This window comes from Prionailurus viverrinus, chromosome X (assembly GCF_022837055.1).
Source record: "Prionailurus viverrinus isolate Anna chromosome X, UM_Priviv_1.0, whole genome shotgun sequence".
NCBI classification, from domain to species: Eukaryota; Metazoa; Chordata; class Mammalia; order Carnivora; family Felidae; genus Prionailurus; species Prionailurus viverrinus.
Window position 1 is genome coordinate 70,294,682 of NC_062579.1, and position 21,296 is coordinate 70,315,977.

At 35.5% G+C, this 21,296-nt stretch overlaps 1 protein-coding gene, 1 non-coding gene and 1 pseudogene across 5 annotated transcripts in view; 1 reads left to right on the plus strand and 2 right to left on the minus strand.

Moving 5' to 3' along the window:
* DIAPH2 (diaphanous related formin 2) overlaps positions 1 to 21,296 on the plus strand; it is a 984,211-nt gene that overhangs the window by 804,967 nt on the left and 157,948 nt on the right. The gene's annotated exons all lie outside the window — the stretch shown is intronic.
* On the minus strand, positions 9,572 to 9,678 carry LOC125157968 (U6 spliceosomal RNA). Its single transcript, XR_007149108.1, has one exon. It is a non-coding gene; the product is annotated as a U6 spliceosomal RNA (small nuclear RNA).
* On the minus strand, positions 19,383 to 21,253 carry LOC125157164 (heat shock factor protein 2-like; annotated as a pseudogene).

Sequence of the window (21,296 nt, forward strand, 5' to 3'; positions counted from 1 at the left end):
GGCCAGGCAATAGTGCTAGGGCCCTGGAGTGTAAAAATGGATAAAGCATGGGTCTTAACTTCAAGTATTCACAGTCTTGTGGGGAAGACAGATACATACACAATATAAATGTTGTTATACATATGCAGAGAGTGCTGAAAGAGCAACTAGATGCCTAGAGAATTTAAGAAATCCTTCATAATGAAAGTATCATTTGAATTGTGTTTTGATGGAGGCACCTGGGTGGCTCAGTCTGTTGAGCGTCCGGCTTCGGCTCAAGTCATGATCTCATAGTTGGTCATGATCTCATAGTTGGTGAGTTCGAGCCCCGCGTTGGGCTCTGTGCTGACAGATCAGGGCCTGGAGCCTGCTTCGGATTCTATATCACCCTTTCTGCTCCTCCCCTGCTCATACGCTCTCTCTCTCTCTCAAAAATAAATAAATATTAAAAAAATTTTTTTGAATTGTGTTTTGATGGATGAATAGTAACTTACTTGGAGGAGAACAGGCGCTATAACCATTTCAGATAAAGAAAATGGCAAATACATGCAATGGAGCTAGGGAAGGGTACTATGGCAATAATGGAAAGTTTGTTGCAACAAAGAGCTAGTAGAGCTTTTTAAGTAGAGGATTACATACACACACACACACACACACACACGCACACACACACACACACACAAAAGCAAGAGGGTTTGAGGATCGAAATAACAGACTTGGGGGACATTTATATATATAGTGTTATCAAAACCTTGGGATCACCCAGGAAGAGTATGTCCAATGAGAGGTAAATAGGCCAAGAATAGAGTATATGCGAATCCCAGCATTGAAGAGGCAAATAGAGGAATCAGCAAAGGACATTAAGGGGAAAAGCAGTTAGAAAGGAAACAAGAGAAGCAGCAAAAACATGACCCCTGGAATATCGAGGGTAGACAGAATTTCAGAATGGAGAAAGTCAACAGGAGCACATTCTGAAGGAAGTTAAGTAAAGTGATGGCTGAAAATAGACCAATGATTTTGTCAAATAGCAGGTGACTGTTGACCTTTTCCCAAGTAGTTTCAGTGAAACAGTGAAAGTCAAGAGCAAGGTTCTACTGGATTAAAAAATGAATATCTTTTATAGAGATTAGTAGAGAGTGAAAAGATAAATTATGTCTCTTCTAGAAATTCTTACAGGAAACTCTAGATACTTACAAGCATCTTGAAGGTGTTGCCAATCATAAATTAGTATGTCTAGTTTCATTTACAAATACGTGGACTTTTCCCCTCTTAATTCAATTGTATTTATTGAACATATACTATGTGATATAGTTCAAATATTTTAGCATGCCTAGTGCTTTTACAGAGTTAGCCAAGCACTTTCTCATTTATTGTGTGATATGTGATTCATAGTCATCTAATGCAGAGAGCCTAGTCTCATAAGTTAAAATGAAAGACATTTGTGGCCTCATACAAAGAGAGAATAGATTGGAGGTTAAAGAAAGGTATTCTTAAGTTAACTGGGTAAAAGCTGGGGAGATGTGGGGAGAGAGACAAAAAGGATGAGGCCATCTGCAGAAAATCTTTGTCAACTTTAAAATTAACTGGTTTGCAAGTGATTAAAGTCAGGAGTGGGTGGGTCTTAGTATATATATGATTTTCTTGAGATGAGGAAAGGAAGAGGTGAAGAAGTAGCAAATCAAATAATCCTTAGGCAAGCCACTTAGTGTTCTCAGTAGTGTTAGTTAGCCTGGTACCTCTTGGCAGTAACTAAAAGGTAAATAGTAGGGATCTTGGAGAATTGATCAACATTCAGGTCATAGATAAATATACAAGAGTGGGTAAGATAATCTGGAGAAAACAAACATTTGTGGCACTGATTCTCACCCCTGGCGACACACTGGAATCACTTTAAGGAACTTCTAAGAAATAGCCACATCCAGTTCCTCTATGAACCAATTAAATACAAATCTGTAGAGTCAGAGCCTGGGCAGTGGTATGTTTTAAAAGTTATCAGGTGAGGGTGCCTGGGTTGGTTCAGTCAGTTGAGCATCTGACTCTTGATTTGGGTTCAGGTCATGAATCCAGGGTCGTGAGATCAAGGCCCGCATGGGACTCTGCGCTGAGCATGGAGCCTGCTGCTTGGGATTCTTTCTGCCATGTGCTCTCTCTCTCTCTCTCTCTCTCTCTCCAAAATAAATAAAATGAAAAAAATATATAAATTTTTGTGGTGATTTTAATGTGCCACAAAAGTTGAAAGCCACCAATTTATGGAACTAGTTCGTAAGCTGGAACACATGAAAAAGAGCATGAATAGGTTGGTTATGGAGGTGTGAGGAGAAAAAAAGCTACTGTGTTATTACTTTTCACAGAGAAAGTGCCAAGTAGCATCATGTGTAGCCAAGAGAACCAGTAAAATAAGGAATGGAAAGGATCCATTGGATTTAACTATTAGGAATTCATTGGTGACTTTAGCAAAAGTAGTTTTAGAAGAGTGTGTTTAGGGGTTGGGGTGAGAATGGTGTAGAAGCCAGATTTCATTGAGGTCTAAAATGCTATTAATTTTTAAGACATTGTTTTTAAAAATGTCTATTTTTGAGAGAGAGCAACAGAGTGTAAGTGGCAGGGGACGGGGTGGGAGGAGACAGGATGTGAAGCAGGCTCCAAGGTCTGAGCTGTCAGCACAAAGCCCTATGCAGGGCTCAAACCCACAACCTGTGAGATCATGACTTGAGCTGAAGTCAGACACTTAACCAACTGAGCCACCCAGATGCTCCTTTAAGGCATTTAGTGTCATCTTTTTTTCATTACTAAATGTGAATTTTATGATAAAGCATATACCTAAGTTAATTACATAGGTTTTTTTTTGTTTTCTTTTTATTTATGGAAATTATATTTTATGTCTGGGACAGCCATACACATGTATTGATTGATAAGATTTAGGTTTGCATTAGGGAAGCTAGAAACAGAAGATTACTATGTGGTCTGTCCTTGATTATTCTTTAACAACTGGAGAACAAATTGAACACAAACCATTTATGCCCTATTTATATGCAAAATTGTCCTAAGCAAGCACTGATGATGTTCTCTATAGAAATTTCAATCACTTTTGCTTGTCTCTTCTCCTGCACAATATAATCAGCTCTGCTGCACATTTCTTCTTGGGTGATCTCTGCAGGCCAGTAAGAGATAAGGTCAGTTTCAGTTGATTTTTTAATGACAGTATGAAGTTACCAGGCTTCCTTTAGACATTGGGATGTGGAATAAGTTAGGACAAGAAATTATTATGCAGCAATAAATTTTCCTTGGTAGTTTTAATTACATGTCAAAAATTTACAGGCATGGTAATATTGGTAGTTAAGGTCCCACAACCACCTGCTTCTTTCATAAACCCTCAATTCAGGAATAAATGATTGGAACCCTATATGTCAGGTGCATGACACCACTCTAATATGAGCAGACATTGTGCATTTGTAACTACATTAACTGACACGGTATTCATCAGACTGTAATAAGTACCTTAAATTTTCTGGAAAACTAATTGCTTTCAAAATGAAAGGGGAATAATTGTTTTAATTGATGGTTGTGATTATGGGCTTATCTCTCTCATATGGACTCAGTAGTATATTATTGTGTATTTTCCTAAACAGGGATAAGAATTTGTAAACTCTCTTTCCTCTCCAGCCAAATTCCATCTGCTGCTACAGTGGCCAAAGGTAGCTAGATTCACCTGGAAATGAATGTACTTCCACCCATCTTTTAATTTTTGTGAAACATTTGAACACACCTCTCTTGTGTATTTTAATTTGAATCTTTTTATTTATTTGTTTGTTTGTTTATTTATTTTATATATGAAATTTATTGTCAAATATGTTTCCATACAACACCCAGTGCTCGTCCCAACAGATGCCCTCCTTAATACCCATCACCCACCCTCCCTTCCCTCCCACCCCCCATCAACCCTCAGTTTGTCTCAGTTTTTAAGAGTCTCTTATGGTTTGGCTCCCTCCCTCTCTAACCTTTTTTTTTCCTTCCCCTCCCCATGGTCTTCTGTTAAGTTTCTCAGGATCCACATAAGAGTGAAAACATATGGTATCTGTCTTTATCTGTATGACCTATTTCACTTAGCATAACACTCTCGATCTTCTGCATGACATATCATACTGAAACTGGCAAAATACAAGGATAAAGAGAAAATTCTGAAAGCAGCTAGGGATAAACATGCTCTAACATATAAAGGGAGACCGGTAAGACTAGTGGCAGACCTATCTACTGAAACGTGGCAGGCCAGAAAGGAATGGCAGGAAATCTTCAATGTGGTGAACAGAAAAAATATGCAGCCGAGAATCCTTTATCCAGCAAGTCTGTCATTCAGAATAGAAGGAGAGATAAAGGTCTTCCCAAACAAACAAAAACTGAAGGAATTCATCACCACTAAACCAGCGCAACAAGAGATCCTAAGGGGGATTCTGTGAGTGAAATGTTGCAAGGACCACAAAGTACCAGAGACATCACTACAAGCATGAAACCTACAGACATCACAATGACTCTAACGCATATCTTTCTATAATAATACTGAATGTAAATGGACTACATGCTCCAACCAAAAGACATAGGGTATCAGAATGGATAAAAAAGCAAGACCCGTCTATTTTCTGTCTACAAGAGACTCATTTTAGACCTGAGGACACCTTCAGATTTAATTTGAATCTTACTCCTGGTAGTTCCTTTCCTTGTGTCCTTTAAAATGAGAGGAATAGAAGGTAAAAGAAGAAAGGAAAAGAGCAGTGAGTATCTTAAACTCCATAAGACTCTCTTGAGATTCAGGGTTTTTTTTATTATTATTATTACCCATTGGTATTGTTTGCATTTGCAAAAACATGGGCCCAGAGATCTTGAACCTAATATAGTGTTTCACCTATTCCAGAAAACCATGTAAGGTTACACTCAAAGTCTACCCTCTTAAAGATATAGATGATGCAAAGTGTTAAGATACTACAAGGCTTATAACTGTGTTTCACTATTAAAAGATTATGATGTATTTTTACCACCTAGCACATTACTCAATATAATATATACTCTTGATAACTATTTGTTGAAAACTTCACAATTATCAAAAAAGATTAGAAATCTACATTAAATCCTTTCAATATATTATACCTGAAGCTATCTCTGAAGTTTGAAATTTTGGGGATGAAAGAAATAGAAATTTCATTCTACATCACTGTAAATGGAATTCCATTAAAGCTGAGTTTATTTTATAGGCAAACTTAAATGTCCTGGATATGTTACCTTCATATGACCTTTCTACTAGTAATGTTTAGGCTTGACAAGTAAAGAAAAATTCTGAGTTTATATAAAAAACAAAATATTATTATATGTCATTACTCTTACATCCCTCGTGCTTACATTTGAATGCCACCTTTTTGTCATTTTCAAGTCGCAGTTTGTTTTACTCCTAATGCTTAAAGGACAAAATTCTTAATACTACCAGAGGAAATATAGGAAAAACAGAACGTTTTGTTTAAGTTTTACATATCTTCTCATTAATCTGCAAATATGCTCTATAGAACAGGAGACGTAGACAGGAGTTAGTGAATCTCTTTAGCATAGCAGTAAGTAATTAATAGCTTTCCCAGCTTTCTCACAGATTTACTCAGAACAGATCTTTCTGAAGTTTAAGGGTTTTTATCTAGTATATATGAGTATTTTAAGGATTTGAACTGTTTATTTGAGGGACTTCTAGAATCCAGGGTGATATTTTCCCTTTCCACTTGGGAAGGTTTTAGCTTGAGATTTCTGGGGTTCTTGGTCTGTTCTATTGTTTGTCTCACATAGATGCAGTATACAGAAGGCAAAACAGTACTCTGTGGGCAATGAACAGGGATTTTTTTTTCATACATTATTCACTACTTTGCAGTGGTTTCAGAAAGTCAATGTATGTACCAGACACAAAGAAATGAAAAAAACACAAAAACAATCATTTTATATCGTTGTTTAGGAAGTTAATACTATTATGTATGGATTTCATCTTTATTGCAAATTTATAATAACTTATATTTTTAGCAGCCATATCACTATTGATCAAGGGTGTACATGTCTATCATGTTTGTTAATGAACTGATGATCTTTAAATATTTGGAACAACCTATGAAGGGGAGTTTGTATCAAGAGGGATAAGCAGTTTGACTTCATGTGGATAACCCAATGTTTATTTTAGTTATATTTGTGACATCATTTCAGTTGCCTATATCAGTACTACTATAAGTGGCAGAGATAATGAAAATTGACTATGTTTTGTACATAATTGTGGATTTCATTTTATTGTCATCAACAGATAGATGGAATCAAAGAAACATACTGGAATTGAAAAGAAAAAGTTCTCTTGAAATAATTTTTCTAATGTATAGTTTTCATTTTATGGTCCAAATTTAAATGAACTCTCATGCACTTATAGAGAACATTAAAACAAGTTCAGTTAATAGTCATAAAAACCCACAACATGAAGGCACCAAGAGGATGACCATCTTTAGTGACTGAGATAATAATCCAATATAGAAAATAAATTTAGAAATAACCACCATAATAAGTTTCTAGGAAATTATTAGTGGATGTTTTCAATGTTTAATTCTAGTGGGATCAGATTAGAAAAGACAAATTGGGGGAGCACCTGGGTGGTTCAGTTGGTTAAGTGTACAAATCTTGATTTCAGCTTCACTTAGACTCCCAGGGTCATGGTATCAAGCCCCACATTGAGTTCCATGCTGAGCATGAAGCCTGCTTAAGATTCTCTCTCTCCCCTTCTGCCCCTCTCCCCCCTTCACATGTGTTATCTTTAAAATAATAAAATTAAATAAAATAAAATAAAATAAAATAAAATAAAATAAAATAAAATTAAATTAAATTAAATTAAAAAAGACAAATGGGAAGAAAAACATCACATCTTGCAATTTGAATATTTTTTTTCCCTTGCCACAAATAGTATTGATCACTTGCATGGTTCATTTAGAACTTCCTGGCAGAGGAAGATGAAAAGCACTGAAAAAATAATTATGGTCAAGCTGAATGCTGCCCACACAGATTCTATGCATTATAGATTATCCTTATGCTTCCAGTTTCTTAACTTTTTTTCCTAGTTACTGTGCTTTGTGGTCCGGGGACCCTTTGTACACCACTTTCCTTACTTCCCTTCTGTAGCTTCAAAAAAATTGTGTTTTATCTTTGTTTCCCACCACCATTGCTCCAATCTGATATTCCACACATTAATTGTGGGGAATAAAAACTGGTAGAAAAAATGAGGAAATATAATTGTGTCAGCATTATTTGAAGTCTGTCTTACTTAAGTCTGAGCATTCTGTCTCTTGTGGGAAAACAAACAGGACTGACAATATTTAACTGTTCCAAATAAATCCTGTCTTACTTTATGCAAAATTGTTTAGGTCTTGATGTCAGAGAGGGGTCATTGAAGGGCATTTCAAAGGGACCAAGTAAAGTTCCTAGATGGACTCTTGGTTCTTAGACTTTTTGGAATTATGATATCATCACTGCTAGAATTTATAAGTGCTCCTGGTAGTGAGTAAAGCATCGAACAAATGGTAAACCTTTTGTATAGCTGTAAATTATTTCATCAGTTAGTATAGACAGTTGTGAAATGACTACATGTTTTTTTTTTTTTTTTGGCTCTCAGAAAGTATATACTCTGAAAAAAAAAAAAAACCTAAAGAGAAAAATACCTTTTCATAAAAATTCCTCAGACCACAATGGATAATTAATTACAGCTTGACAGGTATAAACATGTTCAATAAAGAGGAGAGTTGGATACTTCAATAAGTAGAGTAGTTTGGCAGGTTTAGTACTTTAAAAACTTTTTTATCTCTCCAAATTCATTCAAATAATATACTAGATTTTACTGAAATAGGTTTTAATTACGTTCCACTCTAAGGAGAAATCTTTATTCTTAAGACATGTACAACAAAATATTTTTAAAAAATACTTGTCTTGCATTGATATGCTAATTTTTCTCTAATGTTTTGAAAACATGAAACTCTGTTCATTCACTTTTTGTTTAACTTGGAGGCTAACTCCAGTAAAATTGACTCTGTGTGAATTTATCTGTTTATTTAAACCAAAGCATAGCCCTTAGAAAATAGCATCTTTTATCAATCATGATTTTTAATCAAGTCTTGTGAAAGCATTTTTATTATGCACTATAGATAACTTTTTAAACGACTTAAATTCAATTCTTGACAATCAAATAGGTTTTGTTTTCCTAGATGATTTGACTATAAAAGTTAAATATGGCAAGTTTTGTTAAAGTGGGAAAGAAGCTCGTTTTTTTTCTTTCAAAGATTTATTTATTTTTGAGAGAGAGCGCAAGCAAGGAAAGGGCAGAGAGAGAGGGGCACAGAAGATCCAAAGATGGTTCTGTGCTGACAGCAGCAAGCCTGAGATAGGGCTCTAACTCACAAACCGTGAGATCATGACCTGAGCTGAAGTCAGAAGCTCAACGACTGAGCCACCCAGGTGCCCCAAAGCTGGATATTGAAGTATGGCTTCTTTCAGCTTCTTTTCTGGTTCTATAACAGGTGGTACATGTCCTGGCATAATTGAAGGTAGAAAGAACGGTGGTTGGGTAGGATTAATCACAGAATTTTACTTCCTGTGTGACCAAACCTGCTTTTGTACCAATTAGCTATGACCTTTTATTCTAGCCTTAGGGTATGAGATTATTAGAGGCAACAATTTCTGAAATATTTTCTTTCTAATATTAGTTTAAGCAAATGTCTGTGCAATGCTCTTATTTCATGATTGTTGTGGGTTTTTTTTTCCTCCATGTGCTACTTCTTTCCACTAAGCTGCTAAATCATTTGCAGAGGAATTAACATAATGTTTCTAGAAACATGAATAGCTTGTGGCCTTTTCTGAGTGTTCTACTTCAGAAATAATGCAGCTGCAGCAGCATGTGCCTTTGTTTCTTCCCATTTCTCTCTGCAGGGAAGTTCCTGCTTTAAGGTAGACCTGAGCTCTTTTATTCCTGGGATTTTTCTCTAAATGATGTGAATGTTTCCATCATGTTTTCTAAAGTGCATTGTTTCTTTGTTAACTTATTTCACTATGGTTGACTCTGCAGCTTGTAGGAATAATGAGGAGTGGACAAGAGAGTATAAATGGATAATTACAAATCAATCGTTCCTATCAGGAAAACAACCCCCAAAAAAGGGCTGTATGAATACAGTCCCAGTAACATGATCTTTAAAGATGACATACAGTGCATTTGTTACTTGTGTATGTGATACAAAGAGTATCTCTACAGGCCATAAGATGTCAAAAATGCAGCTAAAATGAGAACAAGCCACTGGCACATTTTTCATGATACTTTGGTCATAGGACTACATCGCTTCACATGAAAAGGTCTTATTTGACTTGCATTTGGAACAGAGAGTGAAAGGACTTTGCTGAAGGTTGCCTTGTTTAGTCCCCTCCCCCTAACACATTTCTTTTATGTGATTCTTCCACTTTCATTTCCCATCTTATTTGTTTTCGATCTGAATAGCACACTTTATGAAATGGTCACTGCTTTTGAAGTTCATTCTATAGAACTCTAAGTTTTACTGAGAAGAAAATAAGTTTCTCGAATTTGTGTGTCATCCTTGTGCAGGGGCCATGTTAGTCTTCTCTGTATTTTTCCAGTTTTAGTGTATGTGCTGCCAAAGTGAGAATGATAACTTTCCCCCAAAAAATAGGTTATTGAACAAATTAGTTAAATCTCATTCAAATAATAGAAGAAAGCAAACTTGGCTTATTCAACTTTGACATCTAATTTGAATCTTTTGTGCATGCTGTCCTCCTGAAAGTGGCCACCACTTGTTAAATTTGAATAGGAGAGAACAAAAAGAGATAGTACAATATTACTTCTTTTCACTAGCTTTAAATTAATTTTAGATTGCACAGAACTACATCTTCATTATTCAAGCAAGAATTTAATATGTACCCCTAAGGGTTCTACTCTTCTAACTCCTTTAATGTCAGGATTCTGCATCAGAAGAACAAGGAAACTAATATTTTGTTGTGGTATAAATGTTTCTCCTTCTAAAGTAACAAAGTTAAAAAATTCTTTTTTCTCATGTTTATGACTCTTCTTTGGCTAATTAAAACAGACTTCACATGAATAATTTATATTATGGACTACCTTCTTCTTAAGCATTCATGGAAGGAAAAATAAAGTTTTAAAATAAAAAAAAAAAAGCCTGCTTTGAAAACATTATATATCATTGACACTTTTTATCATTTTTATTTTCCTAAAGAAGCTAATTTTGAAACATATAAATGCATTAATTTGGAAATTAATCTTCATTATACTTGCACTGGTTATGCTTCGTGATTAGCACTGGTGCAAGCTTATAATTTAAAAACCTCATATATTTTTACTGCTATTTGTACCCAGCTGTGTCAACTGTACAAATGATAAAACAATAATCAAAGGACTGATGGCTCAATATAATAGCTATTGTGCTTTAAATATCTTTTATGCTTTGACATTAACTGTCTCCCTTACTTTAGTATCTACTTTTCAAAAATTTACTCATTCCTGACACTATTTAACTGGGGTTATTAGTCCTTTGACAGCACTGCATGCTATTAACAGTATCTCTTAATTTGCTTAATTTCCTGAAATTTTCTATGTTAATTTTTTACTTTGGAATTTTTAAATGCCAGATTTGTGCTTAAAATAGAAAAACCCTCCACTAATAAGATTTAGTCATATAACCTAAGTACTACAGAGTTATCCCAGATATAATAGGGAGAGATAAAGAAGGGATCACAGATAATAAATTTGCCCTGCTTCCTCCACAAAGTTATTACTGCAAACTTTAAGTCCCAGCTTTTATTGATAATATAAATATGGGTTATGTAAGGAAAGCTTATACCTATTTATAATAGCATTAAAATTTGGTTTTAATAATTGCTTTAGGCCAAACCATTCCATAAACAATACCAAGGCAATTTGAAAATAAGTATTTGTTGCATAATTTTTTTATTGCATATGCATTTTATTTTATGATTTTTGTAATTAAAGTAATATAAATAATATTTCCTGGCTAACTACCAGGTAAACAACTTTACACAATATAAATGTATTTTATCTTGTGAAACAACTGATGGTCATTCAAAAGGAAGATTGTTGGGGAGGGGTTGGAGAAAGTAGCATTTTCAATTGGCTACCAGGCTTTTAACAAAACAATTCCCACTGTAATCTGAAAGAATTTCATCTAACTAAATCCCCACTCAAAGGACAAGCATGGAGTGAGGGCTGTAGTCAGAGGAACAAAGGATGAGAGGACCAATATCTGAATGAATGCCCCCATGGTGCTCTTTAGAGGGGCCCATTATGCCCTGGGTTAGCACCTCTCACCATTACTTGTGAAAATAGTTGGCATTGAGTGATGCTGTATGTCTTACATTGTACTTGCTAAAATTGCTTATGCAGTTTCAATTGGCCATGGTATTTATCATGTTCTATCCTCAGCATTATGTAGCATGATTAAGCCTATAAAGCAGCTGCTTTTTTGTGTGTATGTGGATCAAGTGATTGTTATGCATTGTGCAAACATCAGTTCAACTTTCTTGAGTGCCATGGCACAAAAAAGTGTTTTGTGTTATTCTTCAAATTCGATATTGCCTATATATGTATAGCTCCATCTATTGGTGAGCACAAATCTGTTTTAATGTGAATAGAAGTTGCACATGGATATCAAAAGATAAAAAATCCTCTAAGATATTATAAAATCATGTTATACAGCTCAGTTTTTACAATGGTTCAAATACAATGGACATCTGTATGTACTGTGAATTAGTATACATACAATTTTTAACCCACAACACCCTTAACTATGGCTTTAGAACTGTAAACTTGTTTTGTTTCTTTTAAAGTATGTGGAGGTTGGAGGATAACTTTTAATTATAAAAGTTTCTTTGAAAACTAGACTTGGTAAAATGAACTGTATTGTATGTATACGTATATGCATGTAGTTCTTTTGGTATCTGGTAAGAACTAGCTGCCATTCTAGGATATTTTCCAGTCTCTACTTTGGCTCTTTTACATATGAGATTCTCATTCTTCAGCCCCCACCTCTGTACTACTTCTGCCCTGATCCCTTCAACTGCATTGTCTCTTCTCTTCCCATCTCCAAACTCTTATGTTCCATAGTTTACTGAAGTACTATAATTACAGCTTGTATCTTTTATTACTATATCTCTACGCTGTGCTTTTCTGTAGTAGTACAGAATATTAATGAGATTAGCACCTGTCATTAAGATGTACTACCCATTTTTTTAACGTTTATTTATTTTGAGAGAGAGAGAACAGGGGAGGGGCAGAGAGAGAGGGAGAGAAAGAATCCCAATCAGATTCCTCACCATCAGAACAGAGCTTGATATGGGGCTCAATCCCATGACTGTGACATCATGACCTGAGCTGAAATCATGAGTCAGATGCTTAACCAACTGAGCCACCCAGGCATCCCAAAATGTACTACCCATTTTGAGCAACAGCTATAAGTCACTGCATAAGCCTTCTACTTAATGGTTTACCTTTTTTTGTTTGTTTTTGAAGTAAGAAGGGGAAATTTGTGATTTAAAAAAAAGTATAGCCTCTCAGAAAATCTAACATTGCTAACTCATCCAACCATCCAAAAAAGAGAAAGTTTTGACATTGAAATGTGGGGAATCTTCATATTGATAGCACATTTTCCATACTTAAATAAGTAAATCTATGAGTTAATCACAAATGAGAATACTTGCTTATTTCCTACTATGACTGTGAAGATAAAATGAGATAATAGGTGTAAAAATTTTTTTGAAACTTTACAAATTTATTCATTTAAAACTTGAACAAAGCTTTAAAGTGTTTCAAATTATCATTAATATATTAAATCAATGCTACTTATGTCAGTGGCTTCCCATTACTTCTAGGAAAATTCAAATTTTTTACTGTAGCTGCAAAGGTTCTATAATCCAACTTACACCGACCTAATCCTCTTGAATAGTTTTAAGGCTGTGAGGAAATAAGGCACACATCTATAAAACTATTATTATATTGAAAAGAAAAGCATTGTTTTAGATGTACAGATCTTCCAGTATTCATCCCAGAAACTGGGGCTTTTGGGTAAAATTTGAGTAGTAACCAGGTAGTTAAGAAGATATGATGCCAGAATAGTATTATGATTGTTTGGTCATTATTATGAAAATAGGTAAAATGTTATCAGTTTCATTTATGTCTATAATTGGTTAAGGTAATGAACAATTAAAATGTAAGCCAAAATTAATGAGGTGTTTAATTAATAGTATATTGAACTTCCAGTTACATTGCCAATCGCATTATTTCAATATTTAGTAAATTTAATATTTTCTAAATGAAACAATTAGAACAAATCTTATTTTAAACTTTCACATCCCCATACTTCATGTTCTAAATAATTACAATGAAATTAAATGCTCTACTAATGCAAATTTACAAAACAGTGGAAATATTGCCTGTACCCTAGCAATCACAGTTAAACCTGAGACGTATTTTTTTCTGAGGCCACATCTATAATATGGGAAATGTTACATTTTCTTGGGTAAGCTTTTCTTTATTTCTTAGTTTTTTTTTTTTAATTCCAGTTAGTTACCATACAGTGTAATATTAGTTTCAGCTGTCCAATACAGTGATTCAACACTTCATGTAATACCTGGTGCTCTTCACAAGTGTACTCCTTAATTCCAATCATTTATATAACCCATACCCAATCTACCTACCCTCTGGTAACCATTAGTTTCTTCTCTATAGTTAAGAGTCCTTTTCTTGGTTTGCCTCTCTCCTTTTTTCGTCTATGATCATTGGTTTTGTTTCTTAAATTCCACATATGAATGAAATCATATGGTATTTATCTTTCTCTGACTGATTTATTTCATTTAGCATAATAACTCTTTAGCTCCAACCATGTCTTTCCAAATGGCAAGATTTCTTTCTTTTTTATGGCTGAGTAATATTCCATTGTCTGTCTATGTATGTGTGTATGTATGTATGTATGTATCTATCTATCTATCTATCTGTCTATCTATAAAACCTCTTGTTTATCCATTCATCAGTCAATGTATTCTTGGGCTGTTTCCATACTTTGACTATTGTAGATAATGCTGCTATGAAACATCAGGGTGCATGTATCCCTTTGAATTACTGTTTTTGTATTCTTTGGGTAAATACCTAATAGGGTGCAATTGCTGGACCATAGGATAGTTCTGTTTTTAACTTTCTGAGGAACCTCTATACTGTTTTCCACAGTGGCTGCACCAGTTTGCATTCCCGCCAACACTGCAGGAGGGTTCACTTTTTACCACATCCTCGCCAACACCTGGTTTTTCTTGTGTTGTTAATTTTGGCCGTTCTGATGGGTGTGAGGTGCTACCTCATTGTACTTTGGATTTGTATTTCCCTGATGAGTGATGTTGATCATCTTTTCATGTGTTTGTCAGCCATCTGTATGCCTTCTTTGGAAAAATGTCTATTCATGCCTTCTGCCTATATTTTAATTGGATTGTTCATTTTTGTGGTATTGAGTTGTGTAAGTTCTTTATATATTTTGGATATTAACCCTTTACAGGTATGTCATTTGCAAATATCTTCTCCCACTCTGTAGGTTGCCTTTGAGTTTTGTTGACCATTTCCTTCACTGTGCAGAAGATGTTTATTTTGATGAAGTCCCAATAGTTTATTTTTACTTTTGTCTTCCTTGCCTCAGGAGACATAGTGAGAAAAAAGTTGCAACAGCCAATGTCAAAGAAGTTACTCCCTCTGTTCTCTTCTAGGATTTGTATGGTTTTAGGTCTCACACTTAGGTCTTTAATCCATTTTGAATTTATTTTTGTGTATGGTGTAAAAAAGTGGCCCAGTTTCATTCTTTTGCATGTAGCTGCCCAGTTTTACCAACACAATTTGTTCCCATTGGAAATTCTTTCCTGCTTTGCCAGAGGTTGATTGACCATAAAACTCATTTATGAGTTTTCTATGCTGTTTTATTGATCTATGTGTCTGTTTTTATGCCAGTGCCATACTGTTTTGATCACAATAGCATTGTAATATAACTTGAAGTCTAGACTTCTGATGCCTGTGCTTTTCTTTTCTTTTCCTTTTTAAAATTATTATTATTTTCTTAATTTTTTAAAATTCATTTTCATTTTTTGAGAGAGGGAAAGAGAGAAAGAGAGAAAGAGAGAGAGAGAATGCAAGCAGGAGAGGGCTAGAAGGAGAGGGAGGGAGAGAATCTTAAGGAGGCTTCATGCTCAGTGCAGAGCCTGACGTGGAACTCGATTCCACAACCATGAGACGATGACCTGAGCTGAAATCAAGGGTCCTTTCTCTTTACTTTTTGGTAAGTCTGGCTAGAGGTTTATCATTTTTTTTTCAAAGAAACAGCTCCTACTTTCATTGATCTGTTCTATTGTATATTTTAGTTTCTACATAATTTATTTCTTCTTTTGTCCCTATTATTTCCTTCCTTCCACTGACTTTAGGCTTCATTTGTTGTTCTTTGTGTAGCTCCTTTAGGTGTAGAGTTAGGTTGTTTATTTGAGATTTTTCTTACTTCTTGAGGTAGGCCTATATGGCTATATACTCCCCTCCTAGGACCACTTTTGTTGCATCCCAAAGATTTTGTACTGTTATGTTCTTGATTCAATTTGTTTCCATGATTTCCTGGTTGATCCATTCATTGTTCAGTAGCATGTTGTTTAACTTCCATGTATTTGTGGTCTTTCTGAATTTTTCCTGTAGTTGACTTCTGATTTCACAGCATTGTCATCAGAAAAGGTGCATGGTATGATTTCAGTCTTTTTGTATTTGTTGAGGGCTGTTTTGTGACCTAATATGTGATCTATTCTGGATAATGTCCAACATGCACTTGAAATGAATGTGTATTCTGCTGTTAGGATGGAATGTTTTGAAAATATCTGTCAAGTCCTTCTAGTTCAGTATGTCATTCAAAGCCATTGTTTCCTTGTTGATTTTATATTTAGATGATCTGTCTATTGATGTAAGTGGGGTGTTAAAATCCCCTACTATCATTGTATTATTATCAATGAGTTACTTTATGTTTGTTATTAATTGTTTTATATATTTGGGTGCTCCCATATTGAGTACATAGAGTTACAATTATTATATCTTCTTGTCAGGTAGACCCCTTTATTATCATATTGTGCCCTTCTGCATCTCTTGTTACAATCGTTTTCAAGTCTAGTTTGTATGATATAAGTGTTGATACTCTGGCTTTGTTTTGACATCCATTTGTGTGATAAATATTTCTCCATCCCCTCACTTTCAATCTGCAGATGTCTTTAGGTCTAAAAGAATTATCTTATAGACAGCATATACATGGGTCTTGTTTTTTTTTAATCCATTCTGATAGCCTATGTCTTTTGATTAGAATGTTTAGTCATTTACATTCAGAGTAATTATTGGTAGATATGTATTTCTTGCCATTTTATTACTTGTTTTGTCATTGTTTCTGGAAATTTTCTCTAATACTTTCTTTCTTATCACTTTTGGTCTCTCCTTTGCATGCAAAGAGTCCCCTTTAATATTTCTTGCAAAGCTGGCTTAGTAATCATGAACTCCTTTAATTTTTGTTTGGGAAACTCTTTATCTCTCCTTCTGTTCTGAATAATAGCCTTGCTGGATAGAGTATTCTTGGGTGCATATATTTCCCATTTAGCACTTTGAATAAATGATGCCACTCCCCTCTGTCTTGCCAAGTTTCTGTGGAGAGCTCTGCAGCTAGCCTTATGGGTCTTCCCTTGTAAGTTAGGGACCTCTCTTGTCTTGCTGCTTTTAAGATTTTTTGTTTATCAGTATATTTTGCAAATTTATTTTTTTAGGTTTTTAAAATATTTATTAATTTATTTTGAGATAGAAAAAGCACGTGTGGGGGAGGTGGGTGGCATGGAGAGAAAGAGAGAATTGCAAGTAGGCTCTGTGCTCTCAGCATGGAGCCCAATGCGGGATTTGAACTCACAAACCACGAGATCATTACCTGAGCCAAAATCAAGAGTCAGAAACTTAACTGACCAAGCCACCCAGGTGCCCCTATATTTTTCAAATTTGATTATAATATGTCTTGGCGTTAGTCTGCTGTTGATTTTAATGGGAGTTCTCTGTGCCTCCTGTATCTTGATGTCTGTTTCCTTCCCCAGATTAGGGAAGTTTTCAGCTATTATTTCTTTAAATAAACTTTGTGCCCCCTTTTCTCTTTTCTTCTTCTTCTGGGACTCCTGTAATATGAAAGTTTTTACATGTGATGGAGTCACATAAGTTCCATAAGTCTGTCCTCCTGTTGCATAGTTCTTCTTTCTCTCTTTTGTTTAGTTTCATTAATTTCTATTATTTCATCTTTTAGGTCACTAATTCATTTGTCTCCTTCCTCTAGCCTCCTGTCATTGCATTAAGCCTCTTTCCAATCTCATTTATTGCATTATTCTCCTCTGATTGATTCTTTTTTAACTCTTTTATCTCTGTGCTAATGGTCTCCCTAATGTCTTCTATTCTTCTCTCAAGCTCAGTAAGCATTCTTATATTGTTGCTTTAAATTCTCCATCAGGCATGTTACTTATATCTGTTTCACTTAGATCTCTGGCCATGGCCTTATCTTGTTCTTTCACTTCCATCTTTGCATTTTGTCTAAACCTCTGGCTGCTTCTTTATGTTAGAAAAGCCAGTTATGTATGCACTACTTCTTCAATGTTGCCTCTTCTCTCCCTTTGTCACCAAGTCACTTGGTTCTTGACCATGATGCATCAAAGAATTGGAGACCTGAAACCAGAATTTATTGAGGAGATAAGTATGGTACACTTTCTTTTTTTTTTTTTTTCAATGTTTATTTACTTTTGGGACAGAGAGAGACAGAGCATGAACGGGGGAGGGGCAGAGAGAGAGGGAGACACAGAATCTGAAACAGGCTCCAGGCTCTGAGCCATCAGCCCAGAGCCCGACGCGGGGCACGAACCCGCAGACCGCGAGATCGTGACCTGGCTGAAGTCGGATGCTTAACCGACTGCGCCACCCAGGCGCCCCATACTTTCAAGAGCAAAAATGAGCAAATGCCAGAGCATGACTGGCAATGGGACGGAGAAGCTCCAGCTGTATCTTTTTAAGCCAGCTTTGTATATGTGTATATTTGGCTTCTATTGACATCTTTGATTGACAGCTATCAGTTGTATAACATTTTGGCTTCTGTACATGCACCTACCCATGATATATCATATGTTTTTATGTATTGTATATTTATGAATTTCTAATGAGCTTTTGCTGTGACCTGAAGGGCAAGTGGCACCTTTTGTTCACATGCTCTGTTCTTGGAAGTCCCCTGTGGCTTTTGATCTAGCTCTGTGGCTACCCCTTTCCTGTTCTGTTAGCCCTTAAAAGTGGCTCTGAGGGAGTGGCTGTTAACCCTGGTGTGTGTGGGGGGGGTGTCTCCCAGTGTGTGACCAGAATCTGGCCTTTGTTCCTCCTTACTCATGCCTAACTAACTGCCTAACACCTTTAGTTGTGAAGCTTGTTCTGTCAGTGTTCAGGCTGATTTCTGAGTTATTTAGCATGATCTGATAGTTATCTAGTTGTGTTCATGGGAGGAAACAAGCCTAAGATCCTCCTACTCTGCTGCCATCCTGGTTTTCTGGCCTTTTTTTCACTCCTAGAAAATACTGAAGGTGTGAGTATGTTAAGACTCACTCACAGCAATAAAAAGTGATATCTAATATGCTGACTCCATTGGATGAGATGAACTGATTATCAAAGCAGATAACATCTTACAAAGCAAAAGCACAAGATTCAAAACTAGTCACAATTGATCTCAGCTCAGTAAAATATATGTATACAGTTGCTGAAAAAATTAGAATGATACAAAACAAAATCTTAAGTCCTTGTAACTGTATCACAGTACTATGGGTAGTTTTTACTTTCTTCCAACTTTTCATGATTATATCATCAGAATAAATCAAATAATAATTTAAATATTTTGTATACGACATTCATTATATTTATTTTACTAAATAGTATGGTTCAAAAAAACACAAACAAATCAGAAAATTTTACTTAAAACTACTCCAACAAGATGGATGGAGTTGATGCCATCCCATTCCCTTCTTTCTATGTATATGAAGCTGGAGCCATATCTGACACCAAACACTCAAGTATACTTTGCCTTTCCTGTTGAACGTGAATGAACTTCTGTGAACAAGGGAGACAAATGAAGTTTTACAAGATACAGGCACTTTATTTCCCAGTTTTTAAAAATAAGCCAGGTGAAAAATATTTAGTAAAAGTAACAGGAACAGACAAAGCTTTAAGAGTTCTACCATTAGCTCTAGTGACTTACACTCAATGCAATCAGCATCAAACAAGTAAAACAAACAAAAGTTTAACTGGGGTTAATGGGCATATATGTAAAAAAGAAATCCAATTTACTATAACTGGAGAAAAATGGCCATTTGAATCCAACTTAAAGATATACCAACAATGTGCATTAAATCTTGTGTACCTATGTAGCTGAGTAACATCTGAAAGCTTTGCAAGAGTATGTAAGCGAGAAAAGCAAAAGGTGCTTTTGATTCCACAGTATCTGACTAAACAAAACAAAGCAATTTACAAAAAAAAGTACCAAATGATACTTTAAAATAAATAGTTAATCATTTTGATGAATATATACATGTAGAGTCCACTTCTTGGGGATTTAACTATCTAAAAGTGGCATATCACTATCCAGAGTTGCAGGAGCAAGTTCACATAAATAAAACAGTGTGGCTTCACTAGCTTTGGCTTCAGTCAGTGGCTCCAGGTGAACAAGATTACTTTGGGTTGGCTCCGGATCTAGGCTGCTATCAGAAGCTCATCAACTTCTATGGGTTTATGTACAGAGGACATAACTTCTGATGATCCTGTACTCCCCTATTCAACAGTAGAAGCAGGGGTCCCATCAAGGAATGCAAGAAGTAGAAAGGCAATGTACTGGATAATCTGCTTATCTGTTTTGGGTTTAGATTTTCTTTCCTCTTCTGAAACTGGCTGAACTACATTGTTCTTGGTAGTTTCTAATCCTTTATTCTCAAAATCAACCAGGAGATATGGGTCTATGGTAAACTGTCTTCCTGACAGCATGGCTTGGAAGTCCTCTAAGCTGCAATCAATACTGTCAAGATAATCCAACAGCTCAACCTTTCCCAAAAGATCGATGTTATCATTTAAAATAGAATCCATCATGGTCACAGGATCTTCTGTGGTCAGACTAGGTGAGTCAGTTAGCTGGACAACACTAGACATGGGAGGGCTGGTGCCATTACTGCCTGAACCTAGGGATTCTCTAGCTGGTTCATTCTGATCTCCACTCTGAATAACAAGTGCATACTCATCTTCATTGTCATCTTCAACAATGACAATATCACGGTACTGGCTACAGTTGGAGGGATCACATATAACATCTTCATTAGTTTCTGGAATAACTGGGATATTTTCTTCATCTGCATTATCATCAGTTATATCATAAATAATGATGTCATCTGAAATCCTCTCCCTTGGCTTTAAGCCTTCAGTCCTACTATGTGGAACTTTATGATGGTGATTATCAGCTTGTTCTTTGACTATATGTTGAAACAGATTCTTCTTTTGGGCTCCATTAGTATTTAGAAGTAGAGGCCTTTTACGTTTTAAACTCACAGGTTGGTTATTCTGAAGCAACATAACAATAAACTAGACAATCTTTCAAATAACTTGTTGCTGTTGTGCATGTTTTTCTCATAATTCTGACACCTCCTTCCAAAGGGATTCATTCTCACTTTTTAGTTCAGAAAGCCTGGACTCAATAGTTTCCTGTTTTATTTGAACTTTCTGAGCACTACTTATAATTTTTGTTAAATCTTCCTGACAAATCTTATTTTCTTCTGGTTTTGAAGATGAAACCTTGCTTTTAATGTTCTCCAACAAGTCATCCTGGCCTTGTTTGAAGTAAGAATGCTGAAATTCAACAGGACCATCTCTTTCCTGCTTTACAATTCCAGAGCCAATATGTAAAACTTTACAGAAACCATACATATTCAGTTGCCTCACAAAGCTTGCCATGTTATTGTGCTTGAAATATTTTGGAAGAATTTCTTTTACAAATCTTTGTTCATCCAGAACCAGAAAACTTTGGCCATTCTGGCTCCAGGTGAAGAATTCGTTGGTATGGGTTTCCTCCACAAGCGTCCACAGCTTGCTGAGGAAAGCTGGCATGTTTCTGCTTCATTGTTAACCACACGCAGGGATTCCAAATTCT